Source organism: Oryx dammah, unplaced genomic scaffold (assembly GCF_014754425.2).
Source record: "Oryx dammah isolate SB20612 unplaced genomic scaffold, SCBI_Odam_1.1 HiC_scaffold_14, whole genome shotgun sequence".
In the NCBI taxonomy this organism is placed as follows: domain Eukaryota; kingdom Metazoa; phylum Chordata; class Mammalia; order Artiodactyla; family Bovidae; genus Oryx; species Oryx dammah.
Genome location: NW_024070198.1, coordinates 33,733,782 through 33,745,890, shown reverse-complemented (window position 1 = coordinate 33,745,890; position 12,109 = coordinate 33,733,782). Strand labels below are relative to the sequence as shown.

The following is a 12,109-nucleotide window of genomic DNA, read 5'->3' as shown; positions in this document are numbered from 1 at the left end:
CAACTGTGGTGATGGTCGTTGTTGTTCAGTCCCTAGCTGTGTCCAGCTCTTTGCGACCCCATGAACAGCTGCACCACTCTGTTAATGAAGTAAAAAGCATTAAATGGTACACTTTAAATAGGTGATATAATTGACATACTGTCAATTAAATGTTTTTAAAAGGAAGAAAGATCATCTGTATTAAGATTTTTTTTTGATGTTCTATTTGGAACATTGAAATCTAGTAATCACTTCAATATCCCTCTGTGGGAGGATGATTATAAAAATTATGACTATCAATTACTTGGGATTCAACACAGCAGTTAAAAGAAGGGCGGTTAATTAGAAAAAATGTAAACAGAGTTTTATTTTTATCGTAAAAACCAAAAGCTATATAGTGGAGAAAGATGCAATCGATTTTGGAGAAGAATGAGATTCAACCAAGTGTTGACTGGAGATGCAGAAGGATGGGAGATTGGAGAGAGTGGAAATCAAGAGCGAGGGCAGGGATCGTCACTGGTGGTCCAGTGGCTGAAGACTCCATGTTCCCAGTGCAGCAGGCCCAAGTTCGATCCCTGGTCAGGCAACTGGATCCCACATGTCACAACTAAGAGTTTGCAATGCAACAACTGGAAAAAAAAAAAAAAAAAAAGCATTGTGTTTCCAGAGCTCTGTCATTAGAGGCTCTGAAGTGGCCATGGTAGCTTTTTCCCTAGTGGAGAGTGGGCAAGAAGTTTGAGCAGGAAGGATATACGTTTATGGCTTAGGATGAGGGTGTTGAATTGGTTCTATGCACATGAAGGAAAGCACTTGGAGAAAAACTACATTCTAAGCTCTTAGCTCTTTCCTTTACCTCTCTCCTCCATCCACCCCCCTCCAAGACTTAAGCCCTAGATAAATGCACCCACAACCCATTTTTGAACATTAACTCAATAGCAGATATTATGCTCTTTTTTCTGTGCTTCATCCTGGAGCATCCTTACAACATTGTCTATGAAGTAGGTATTATTATTATCTCCATTTTACAGATGATGGATGCCCAGTGTCACACTGATCATCAACGATGGACCTGGGATAATTCAGTCATGCCAGCCCTTCAGTCTGAAGGACTGAGTCAAGCTATGACCCAGCTCAGGAAAATCTTTTATCATAGCCTCCCAAGTTCTCCCACTTTTTTTTTTTTAATATTTATTTTTACTTATTTATTTAGCTGTGCTGGGTCTTAGTTGTGGCATGCAGGATCTGTGTCTGAGCCAGGCATTGAATCCAGACCCCCTGCATTGGGAACACGGTCTTAGCCACTTGGTGGGGGGGGGTTCCAGCTCTCCCACTCTTACAGCCCTGTTGGAGGTGGCCCATCTGTTGGGGAGACCATGGACTCTAAGACACTGAGCACTGTGATGCCCCCACGTGTTGTTTGAATTGTGAGAGTATTTGTGTGTGGGAGGATGTGAATCCTACTAAGAGCCTGGAGGTGAGTGAGGCCGACCCAAGAGCCCATCCACAGGTCATGCACACGGGCAGCTGCCTTCTCTCAACAGTCCAAGTTGAGAGACTGGGCTCTCACCGTTATGTGTTTTAACAGGTTATTCTTTTTCTGAGAAAACTGCTCCTCAAGTGCTTTTTTTAAAAAAAGAAGAACGATTGTTGTCCCTTGCCATCTGGGACCTGCCTGTTCTTGGCTCCAAACCCCACACCCCAGGCCCTTCTGCTCTGGGACCTTCCGTAAACATTACTTGAATTACACTAAAAATTCTAATCAAGAGACAGAACGAGGTCCCCAGATACCGGCCGATTTTAGTGGCCTGGTTTCAAGTGCTCTGCCCTGATGGAGCCTCCTCTATTCCCATTTACATTCTCTCAGTTGTTTCTGCCAGGAGAAATGCTGGCTACCTGAGGCTGTTTCCAAACAAAAGGGAAGTTGGAAGCGCCTGGCTAAGTTCCTCCTCTCTCTCTCCTCCTGGCCTGCCTTTTCTTCTCCCTCCCCTCTCTCCTCCTCACCCCCCTTCTCTTCTCACTCCCCAGAGTATTTTGATCCTGAAAGAAGAACAAGGACAACTGTGTGATCCAGTAGGAGCACTGAATCGAGCTCACTGCAACTCAACGTTCAAAATCCTCAGAAACCAGTTGTGACCCCAGGTGCAGAATGGACTCGCCTTGAAGATCTTGTCCCAGAATTTGTTGTTGTTGTTCATTCAGGCACTGAGTTTTATCCAACTCTTTGCAACCCTAGGACTGCAGCACTCCAGGCTTGCCTGTCCTTCACCATCTCCCGGAGTTTGCTCAAATACATGTCCATTGAGTCAGTGATGCCATCTAACCATCTCATCCTCTGTTGCCCCCTTCTCATCTTGCCCTCAATCTTTTCCCAGAATCAGGGTCTTTTTCAATGAGTCAGCTCTTCGCATTAGGTGGCCAAAGTATTGGAGCTTCAGCATCAGTCGTTCCAATGAGTATTCAGGGTTGATTTCCCTTAGGATTGACTGATTTGATCTCCTTGCTGTCCAAGGGACTCTCAAGAGTCTTCTCTAGAATTTACCAGCATGAAATTTTCTAGATGCTTTTATCATGGGCCATGATAAAATAATAGGCAACCATCAGCAGAGAAAGGGAAGCATCATTTCCTCGGTTTGGTTAACTGTGGGAAAGGAAAGCCTCGTGAATGCTTGGCTCCTCAGTTTGTAGTGCTGGACCAGGGCATCCCCATCGCCTGGGAGGTTGTCACAAAGGCAGATTCTCCGGTCCCACTCCAGATCTTCTGCATCAGATGCTGAATGTTAACAAGATCCCCAGGTGATTGCTATACATGTTACCATCCAAGAGGCACTCACTTAGTAGATAAGACTTTTTTTGCCAGTGCAGATGGCGTTTCTGGTCCCCTTTGAGGCTATAAATCCCTTTGTGCAGTTTATCATCCAATAAAGCCCCAGGTGCCATGCTTAGTGTCAGACACAGGGAAGTAGAGATGGAGAGCAGAGACCTGAGTGGGTGGGTGAGTGGATGAGTGGTTGCCATCTTAGTTCTAATATCCTTGGCACCAAGCAGGACCCTTCTTCCTGTAGAAGGGTTTCTGAAACCAGCCACAGATTTGTTTTCTCTGCCATAGGAGGCATGTGTGCTTAGTTGCACCCGACTCTTTGGACTGTAACCTGCTAGGCTCCTGTCCATGGGATTTTTCCAGCAAGAATACTGGAGTGGGTTGCTATTTCCTCCTCCAGGGGATCTTCCCAACCCAGGGGTCGAACCCAAGTCTCCTGTGTCTCCTGCACTGCAGGCAGATTCTTTACCCACTGAGCCATCAGGGAAGCCCACAGGAGGCACGAGTGACTCTTATCATGTGGGGGGAAGACGCCCTCCCTTCCAGCCATCTGGATCATTGTTGCGTCTAACACCTGTTGTGAACTTACGTCTCAGACATGGAATTACATGCCTTATGTGTATCGTCTATCTCATGGAATCCTCAGGGCCAACTTGTGAGGTGAATACAATTTTTATCTTGACTTGACTTAAGGGATAAACTGGCTTACAGAAAAGTTGAGTATGTTGCCCAAGGTCATCAGCTAGAAAGAGGTAGAGGGGAGAGTCTAACCTTGACTCTAGAGCCTATATTCTGGTGTTTTCACCTTTCTTTAATCATCGCCTCTGTTCATGAGCCTTTAAAAAAAAATTATTTATTTAGTTGTTTGGCTGCATCAGGTCTAAGTTACACTCAGGATATTTAGTTGTGGCATGTGGGATCTTAGTTCCCTGACCAGGGATCACACCCAGGCCCCCTTAGCTACTGGGCCACCAGGGAACTCCCTGTCCAGGAGCCTTTGTAGACATTTTCTCCTAGGTTCTATTTGTGATATTGTGATTTATAACAGGAAGTTTATAGCTGTTTAGAAATTTCTAAAACCCTTGAACTTTCCTAAGTGATAAGCGTGATAACAACCCCCTTTCATCATACCCATGTTTATGTTAATGAGGTGATTTTGGAGCACTCCTAAGGTTGGGGGCAGGTTGCCAGGAGAACCAACCATGTGACTTAAGGGTTAGAACTTTCAGTCCCAACCCCCTGACCCCCATCCTGCCCCCCAGGAAGGGGGAGAAGGGGATGAAGGTTGAATCAATCACTAGTGGCTGGTGATTTAATCAATAATACCCATGTAATGAAGACTCCATAACAACCCAAAAGAAAAGGGTTCAGAGAACTTCCAGCTTTCATGAATACCTGGAGATTTGGAGATAGTGATGAGCTGGGAGAGGCATGCAGCTCTGTGCCCTTTCCCCAGACCTTGCCCTTGGCATCTCTTCCATCTGGCCATTCTTGAGCTGTTTCCTTTTATTACAAACTGGTAGTCAAGACTATGGTTTTTCCAGTAGTCATGTATGGATGTGAGAGTTGGACTGTGAAGAAAGCTGAGCACCGAAGAATTGATGCTATTGAACTGTGGTGTTGGAGAAGACTCTTGAGAGTCCCTTGGACTGCAAGGAGATCCAACCAGTCCATTCTAAAGGAAATCAGCCCTGGGTGTTCTTTGGAAAGAGTGATGCTAGAGCTGAAAGTCCAGCACTTTGGCCACCTCATGTGAAGAGTTGACTCACTGGAAAAGACTCTGATGTTGGGAGGGATTGTGGGCAGGAGGAGAAGGGGACGACAGAGGATGAGATGGCTGGATGGCATCACCGACTCAATGGACATGAGTTTGAGTGAACTCCGGGAGTTGGTGATGGACAGGGAGGCCTGGTGTGCCGCAGTTCATGGGGTGGCAAAGAGTCGGACACAACTGAGCTACTGAAGTGACCTGAATCTAGGAAGTAAAATGTATTTCTGAGTTCTGTGAGCCACCCTTGCAAATTAACCAAACCTGAAAAGAAAGTCTTGAGCATCAGCAGTATATAGGCAATTGATCAGAAGCACACGTTATAACCTGAACTTGGGATTGGCATCAGAAGCTGTGGGGATTAGCGGCGGGGAAGGGCTTGGAGCGCAGTCTCATAGGACTGAACTCTTAACCTTTTGGAGCTGATGCTATCTCCAGGTAGATGGTGTCGGAATTGAGTTGAATCATAGAGTACCCAGCTGATATCAGAGCATTGTTTGGTGGTGTGGGGAAAAGCTCCAAACATGTTTTAATTGGTGGCTGAGATTTTACTCGCCCGTGAAATTTTAATGCCATAGTCATACTGTGTATCTGTTTATATGCTGTGTGTGTGTTTATATACCATGAGATTTTTCTTGCCCCTCCCAAGAACAAATGTTTGTCCCCTCAGTGATATGATCACACCTGTGGAAACTGCCTCACTCTTTCATGATGACTTGTGGATGATTCTATGTGCTAGGCTGTACCCAGAGTGAAGAGCCTGGTGTCTAGGGCTCTAGAAAGACTGTCTGAGCAGAACAGGACCAGGGGCCTTGGTTAGATGTGGCAGCATTTTCCATCCTGGAGGAACTGGGTTCAGACCTGCTTCTATCCTCAGCACAGTGGCTGCTGCAGAAAGAGCCCTGGCCTGGGAATCAGGAGGCTCAAGAGTCCAGCTCCGATCTTGCTCTTGCGGCTCCAGGTCAGTCATTCTCTTGGCACATCCCTTATCAAACTTGAGACTGGGGGGACTGAACTCAATGGATACTTTTTAAGAAAAACCATGCTGTGTGTGTAAGGGTAGGCATATTGGTGAGCTGGCAGCAGCACAGAGGACCTACTGGGGAAGGCTCCTGGATCAGGGTCACAGAGATGCGCCTGTGTACCCCAGACAGCCTTCCAATCCCTCCTGCCTCCCCCGGGGCTGCTTAGCAGGAGCTCCATCAGTGCATGCCCACGTTATCTTCAATATAAATGAAATCTTGTTTCTGCAAGTTTGAGGCAATTACTCAGTAACTACTTCCCATTTCCATCCCTTTTACCCTATGTATGAGTGCTCAGTTGCTAAGTCATGTCCAATTTGTGACCCCATGGACTGTAGCCCACCAGGCTCCTCTGTCCATGGAATTCTCCAGACAAGAATACTGCAGTGGGTTGCCATCTGCCCACCACCCTCCGCTCAGGGGATCATCCCAACCCAGGGAAGGAACCCACATCCCCTGCACTGGCAGGCAGATTTTTTACCACTGAGCCACCAGGGAAGCCCATAGTTAACAATACCAGGTTTTATATTTTATCCCTTACCCCAGTCAGTGACTTTAGGGCAAAAGACTTAAAATTCCACTCCTTTCATCCAGCCATTGGAAAGGGATGCAAAAAGAGTGCACCAGGGAGTGGGAGGAAGAGGCACCAGGCAGGTCAGCCTGGAGGGAGTGGGTTCTGAAGTGTAGTGATGAGAATTTGAAGCTCAGCCTTGCTAGATGAAGGATTAAGAGGCTGAGCTGTTCTGGCCTGGTGTGGGCCCAGGCAGCCCCAAGAGGCCTTGGGGAGCTGAGCCTGTTGGCAGCACAGTGCTGGGAAAACACCTATTGCAGACAAGTGGCTGCGGGCTTATGGCAGGGTCTGTGGACCCACAGCCAGTCTATAAACCTAGGCACCTGAGACTTGCCAGTCCTGATTGGCTGGCCATCAAGGGGCTTATACTGAGTTCCTGCTCGAAGGTTATTGTTTTCTGATATTAAATGAGAAATGGATTTTGGAAGTGGGAAAGTGTTAACAGGATTTCAAGAATCCTTTCAATCCTTCAGTCCTTTCAAAATGTTCTGGGAAGACTTGATGAAGGAGAAAGGCCTCTGGGCTGGGTCTGGAAGGACCAGCTGAGGTTCTGCAGGAGGAAGGGAGTTCGGGGAAGAAAGCAGGAAGGACTCTCAGCTTCCAGGCACAAATGAATGATTCCTCTGCAAGGTGTCCTTATCTGGGGACTCTGAGGAACCTGCAAGGCTGTCAGTTCTGGTCTGGCTGCATTTCTGCCCAAGCCTCATCTGAGAAATGATTATCTTACCAATCACAGGAAGAGTCAGCAAAAAAAAAAAAAAAAAAAAGTGAAACCAAGATCAAGACCCTGACCACTGCCCAGGCACCATAATTCAGGCACATTTTGGGGGTTCTGTACAACTTAGGGTGACACAGTGTTGGAGCTACCGAGGGAGAAGGGGCAGCTGAGCCCTGAGCCCAAGCAGCTGGAAGAAGAGCTCTTGCTGGACTCTGAGACTGGGCGCTGGTGCCACCTGCCAGGCGCTGCAAAAAACATTTTGAGTAGTTCCTCAAAGAGTTAAGCACGGAATTAGCAAATCATCCAGCAGTTATACTCCTAGGTAGTTGGGTCAGAGATGGTGCTCAAATGGGACTGGCTTGGGTCCTGCCAAGTGGTGACCTTGGGCAAGTTCCAAGGTCACCATGTGTGAAATAAGGGGAAATGTATATGCTGCCTGGATGGCTGTGAGAATTAAACAGGATAATTTTATAAAGCTGGGCTCCCCTCCTCATTACCTTAGCTGGCAATTGCCTCAACACTTTATGATTGAAGAAACCTGTCTGGTGCCGAGAACTGGTTTAGAAATTAGGGGAGAATCAGCCCTTCTAGCAGATTCCAGACTCTTCCACAATACCCAGAGGCCCTGGTGCACCCCCACCCCTGCTGAACTTGGTGGGAACACCCACCCACTACCTTCCCTCCAGATTGGAGGTACTCAGTTTGGTTTCAGGACTGCCTGCAACAGAACAGCCCATTAGGGATCCTGTGGTCTGTCTGGGGTGGGGATGGTCAGAGCCCTCCGAAGGTTGAGAAGGTGCAAGAAACCAGATCCTCTGATCCTAGAGGCCAGAAATTCAATGAATTAGAATTTGAATGGGGTGGCTCCTTCATCGAAGTTGCAAAGGTACTAAAGACATGGGGTTAAACTGCATCCAGGACTTGGACCTTCTCTGGTGACTCAGACAGTAAAGAATCTCCCTGCAATGTAGGAGAAAGGGAAAGTGAAGTCGCTCAGTCATGTCCGACTCTTTGCAACCCCATGGACTGTAGCCCACCAGGCTCCTCTGTCCATGGGATTTTCCAGGCAAGAGTACTGGAGTGGGTTGCCATTTCCTTCTCCAGGGGATCTTCCCCACCCAGGGATCAAACCCAGGTCTCCTGCATTGTAGGCAGACGCTTTACCATCTGAGCCACCAGGGAAGTTAAGATAGGAATGTAAGAGACCCGGGTTCAACCCCTGGGTTGGGAAGATCCCCTGGAGAAGGGAATGGTTACCCACTCCAGTATTCTTGCCCGGAAAACCCCATGGATAGAGGAACCTGGTGGGCTACAATCCGTAGGGTTGTAAACAGTTGGACACAACTGAGCCACACACACACATGCGACTTGGAAAGAAGGGAACGCAGTGCTGAGCCTTCCAAAGCCCTGATTCCTACTGATGGTTTGAAGCAGTGTTTCAGTTTCATTCTTGACAAGTGTGGTGGAGTTCCATTTTAAATTCATTCTGCTTACATTTCTGATTGATTTCTGTTTGTCTAGAGGCTCTGAGATTTGCCAAGTCTCCGTGGATAAACTAGAGAAGGATTTAAGAAGAGGCAATTAAAGGGCTGGAGCCGGGTGGGGGGGGCGGGCGGGGGGGAATGGGGAGAGGGAGCAGGCAGGAGGGACATGGAGCCCCCCGCAGCTTTCTGAGAGGACGGCACCGTTACAGGAAGCGCTAGCAGAGCCGGCCACCAGAGGACTGGCTGGGGTGAAGCCCTGTTGGAGCCCCGGGATAGCCAGGCAGGGGTGAGACACAGACCAGGGTTTGGAACCAGGAAACCTGAATTTTGAATCTGAGTTCTGAAAGAGATTACCTCACTTGGTGACTTGGGTGAGGCCCCGAAATCCTCTCCATTCATAGGATCGAAACACTTGAATGCTACCTTTTGTACTTAGTGACCTCAGTTAGAGTCAGCCTCACCCCTCTGGGAGGGTCCGTGGTGACAAAGGCCTGAGGAGCGGGGCTGGACCCTGTAACCTACTGGTCCCAGCTGATGGCTGGAGTTGCAATCTGGTCAGGTGTGACCAGCCACCAGACTTGAGGCTGGTCTCAAATTGCCAAGCTGCACAACCAGATTCCCCCGGAGAACGTGAAAGGAAACCAGGGACCCAGCAATGTCCAGTTGTCTCTGGGCACTGTACATGGGAGGGTGGGTACCATGCCTAGCCATTTGCAAGATGAGGAAAGGGAGGGAGGAGGGAGAACATAAAAAAGCAAGAGACCCTCCCCCATCCCGACCCAGTTCCCAGTCCCCGCTTCCTGAGGCCCCCGGAACACTATTTCCTTTGCCTTGTTCCCCGAGATGCCCACACTCTTCCTATTTTCTGAACCCCCATGAGCCCAGTCCACCTGGAAGAGTGGCTGAGAGAACTGAAATGATGTATGGGGGTGACTTGGAGAGCTCAGACCTGGGTCCCTAGGCCTACTCGGAGTTGTGGGGTCCTTCACTTTCTGCTTCCAACACCCCAACTTGCTGACACTTATCTGCATCCGATTCAAGGATGCTCATCTCTCTTCCCGCTTGTCTTCCCCACCCCCACCCCACACTCCCAACAGCAGCCCCTCTGCGACCTGGCCTCTGCTCTCTGCAGCGCCTGGTAGCAGCTGGGACCTAACAGGGGCTTAGTGAATAAATAGCTGAGGACTGACTGACTGACTTTATTTTCTGGGGCTCCAAAACCATTGCAGATGGTGACTGCAGCCGTGAAATTAAAAGACGCTTGCTCCTTGGAAGAAAAGCTATAACAAAGCTAGACAGCATATTAAAAAGCAGAGACATTACTGACAAAGGTCCGTGTAGTCAAAGCTGTGTTTTTTCCAGTAGTCATGTATGGATGTGAGAGTTGAAAGCTCAGAAAGCTCAGAAAGCTGAGTGCCGAATAATTGATGATTTTGAACTGTGCTGCTGGAGAAGACTCTTGAGAGTCCCTTGGACAGCAAGGAGATCCAATCAGTCCATCCTCAAGAAAATCAACCCTGAATATTCATTGGAAGGACTGATGCTGAAGCTCCAATACTTTGGCCACCTCATGCGAAGAACTGGCTCATTGGAAAAGACCCTTATGCTGGAAAAGATTGAAGACAGGGGGAGAAGGGGACGACAGAGGATGAGATGGTTGAATGGCATCACCGACTTGATGGACATGAGTTTGAGTAAGCTCCAGGAGTTGGTGATGGCCAGGGAAGTCTGGCGTGCTACAGTCTATGGGGTTGCAAAAAGTCAGACACGACTGAGCAGTAGGGACATTCGCCCCCGGCCACCTAAGTTGCTGGAAACCGCAGGGTCTGCCTTGGCCCTTCCATCTCCCTCAAGCCCTGCACTCAGGCACAGAGCCCTGGCCTTGAACTTCTGCCTATTTCTGCCCCGGTCCTCTCCTGCAGGTTTCTACCACCCCACTGACTTCTCACCTGGCGGGTGCGACTGCTTCCTACACTCCACCCTCTACTCAGCTGCCCAGGAAATCCCAGACACCTTCACTTTTCAGGGCTGCCCAATCCTCTTAACTTTCAGATCACTCCGGGTAGAGAGCAGGCCTGTGCCCGCCCCTCTAGCCTTACCTTCACCGCTCCTGGGGTCTTCCTTTTGGCTTCAGCAGCGTGCAACTATTGGACCCTTAAAATGGCTCCCTGCTTTCTCCCGGGAAGGCTGTAGTCACTCTGCCTCTCCTGTCACCAAACTAGCTCTAACTCATTTTTTAAGACTCAGCTCAGTCATTTCCTCTTCTAGAAGGTTTAGGAGGCTTCTCCAGGTGGGATCAGGGCCCTCCACTGGGTTCCCAGAATCCCTTGTGCTTGGGTCTAACCAGAGCCCCTACCTGGCTGGGCCATCATTATTCCCTGATCTGAGGCTTCCCAAGACAGTGACAGACAGCCTGGTACTTCGAGCACCAGGAAAGTTTTGTGGGTATACATCTAGAAGCAGACCACCCAGGCTTAGTGTCTGCTGGGCTCTTTTTCAGCTGTGTGACTTTGGGCAAGCTGTTTAACCTCTGTAAGCCTCAATTTCTTTACCTACATGGTAGAAATAATTCTACTCAGATCACAGGCTTATAGGAAAAATGAAAGACTATGCATGTACAGCCCTTAGCATCCCATGCCTGGCTTGCGAGGATAGCTCCATGGATGCTATGGAGAATGTGAGCTGCTAATGGAACTGAGAAAAACATTTCTAAGACTGCTGGGGCAGAAGGTTTCAACACATCAGGGCTAACTCTGCTGTTCCAAGAAAGAATTAGAAAGTTCTTTGGAAAACAGCAGCAGCAGCAGCAGCAGCAACAAATCTTCCTTAAGTGTTCCTTCGAGGAAGTTGGGGGAGAGTTGCTGCAAAACCAGGCGTTCAGCACAAACTGATTGAAATTTTAAAGTGAAAATGGAAGTTTAAAGGAAAACACGGATCTTCCTTGGGGGCCGGTGGGGAGGACATGGGCCTGTTGATGGAGGGACCAATAATCAAAAAAAGGAAGGTAAAAGACAGAAAGTGTGCAGCTTCCCGGCAGCAGTGGTGGAGTTAGAGCCAAGACTGGGCTCCTAGGGAATAGATTCTGCCCCTCGGGGCGGTCGGCGCTTAGCCTGTCCAGGAACCTTGCTCTCCGGGATTTATCTAGGCGGCTCTATAAATTCTAGTCCTGGGAGAACCTGGCACAAGGCGCCCAGGGAACCTGGGCTGGGGTAGAAGACAGCAAGTAGACGTCTTTGCGATTGGCTACCCAGAAAGACTGCAGAGAGAGTAGCAGCAAGTCCTGAAGAACTGGGGACGGACTCGGTTGTCCCCACCCCTCTCCCCATGTCCCACCTCGAGAAATGCCAAGGGCAAAAGTGCGCGGACCCAGGGGTCAACCGGGGTGCGGGGTGTGCTCTAGGTACCTCTCAGCCTCCCGACTCAGACCTCAGTCTCCACCTCCTGGCAGTGGGTTCGCAGCCTGGTGGTTGGAAGAAGAGCTCCCGTAAGCCGCCCGAGCCCGCCCCTCCCGGGGGCCTCCCCCAGCGTTTGGTCAAGCCTCGGAGCCGGGACGTGAAGCAGCTGGCGCGGGAGCTGGGCCCCGGGCGCGAGCGGACTCGATAGCTGACGGTCCGCCGGGGCCGGCCGCGGAGTTCCCCCGCGGGGCCGACGCGCCGGGCGGGGACCGGGTCCGGGGCCCGGGCGCGGCAGCCGCGCCAGGAGGTCCGGGCGTGAGCGTGACCTCACGGGGAGGGGCCAGCGCGGCGGCC

The 12,109-nt window shown here is 49.7% G+C and overlaps 1 long non-coding RNA gene across 1 annotated transcript; it reads right to left on the bottom strand.

The window, feature by feature from the left end:
• Positions 1–324: 324 nt before the first annotated feature.
• Positions 325–12,032, bottom strand: LOC120873917. The gene is made up of 2 exons (XR_005723560.1): positions 11,765–12,032; positions 325–608 (listed from the first exon to the last, which is right to left on the bottom strand). It is a non-coding gene; the product is annotated as an uncharacterized LOC120873917 (long non-coding RNA).
• Between the last annotated feature and the right edge of the window lie 77 nt (positions 12,033–12,109).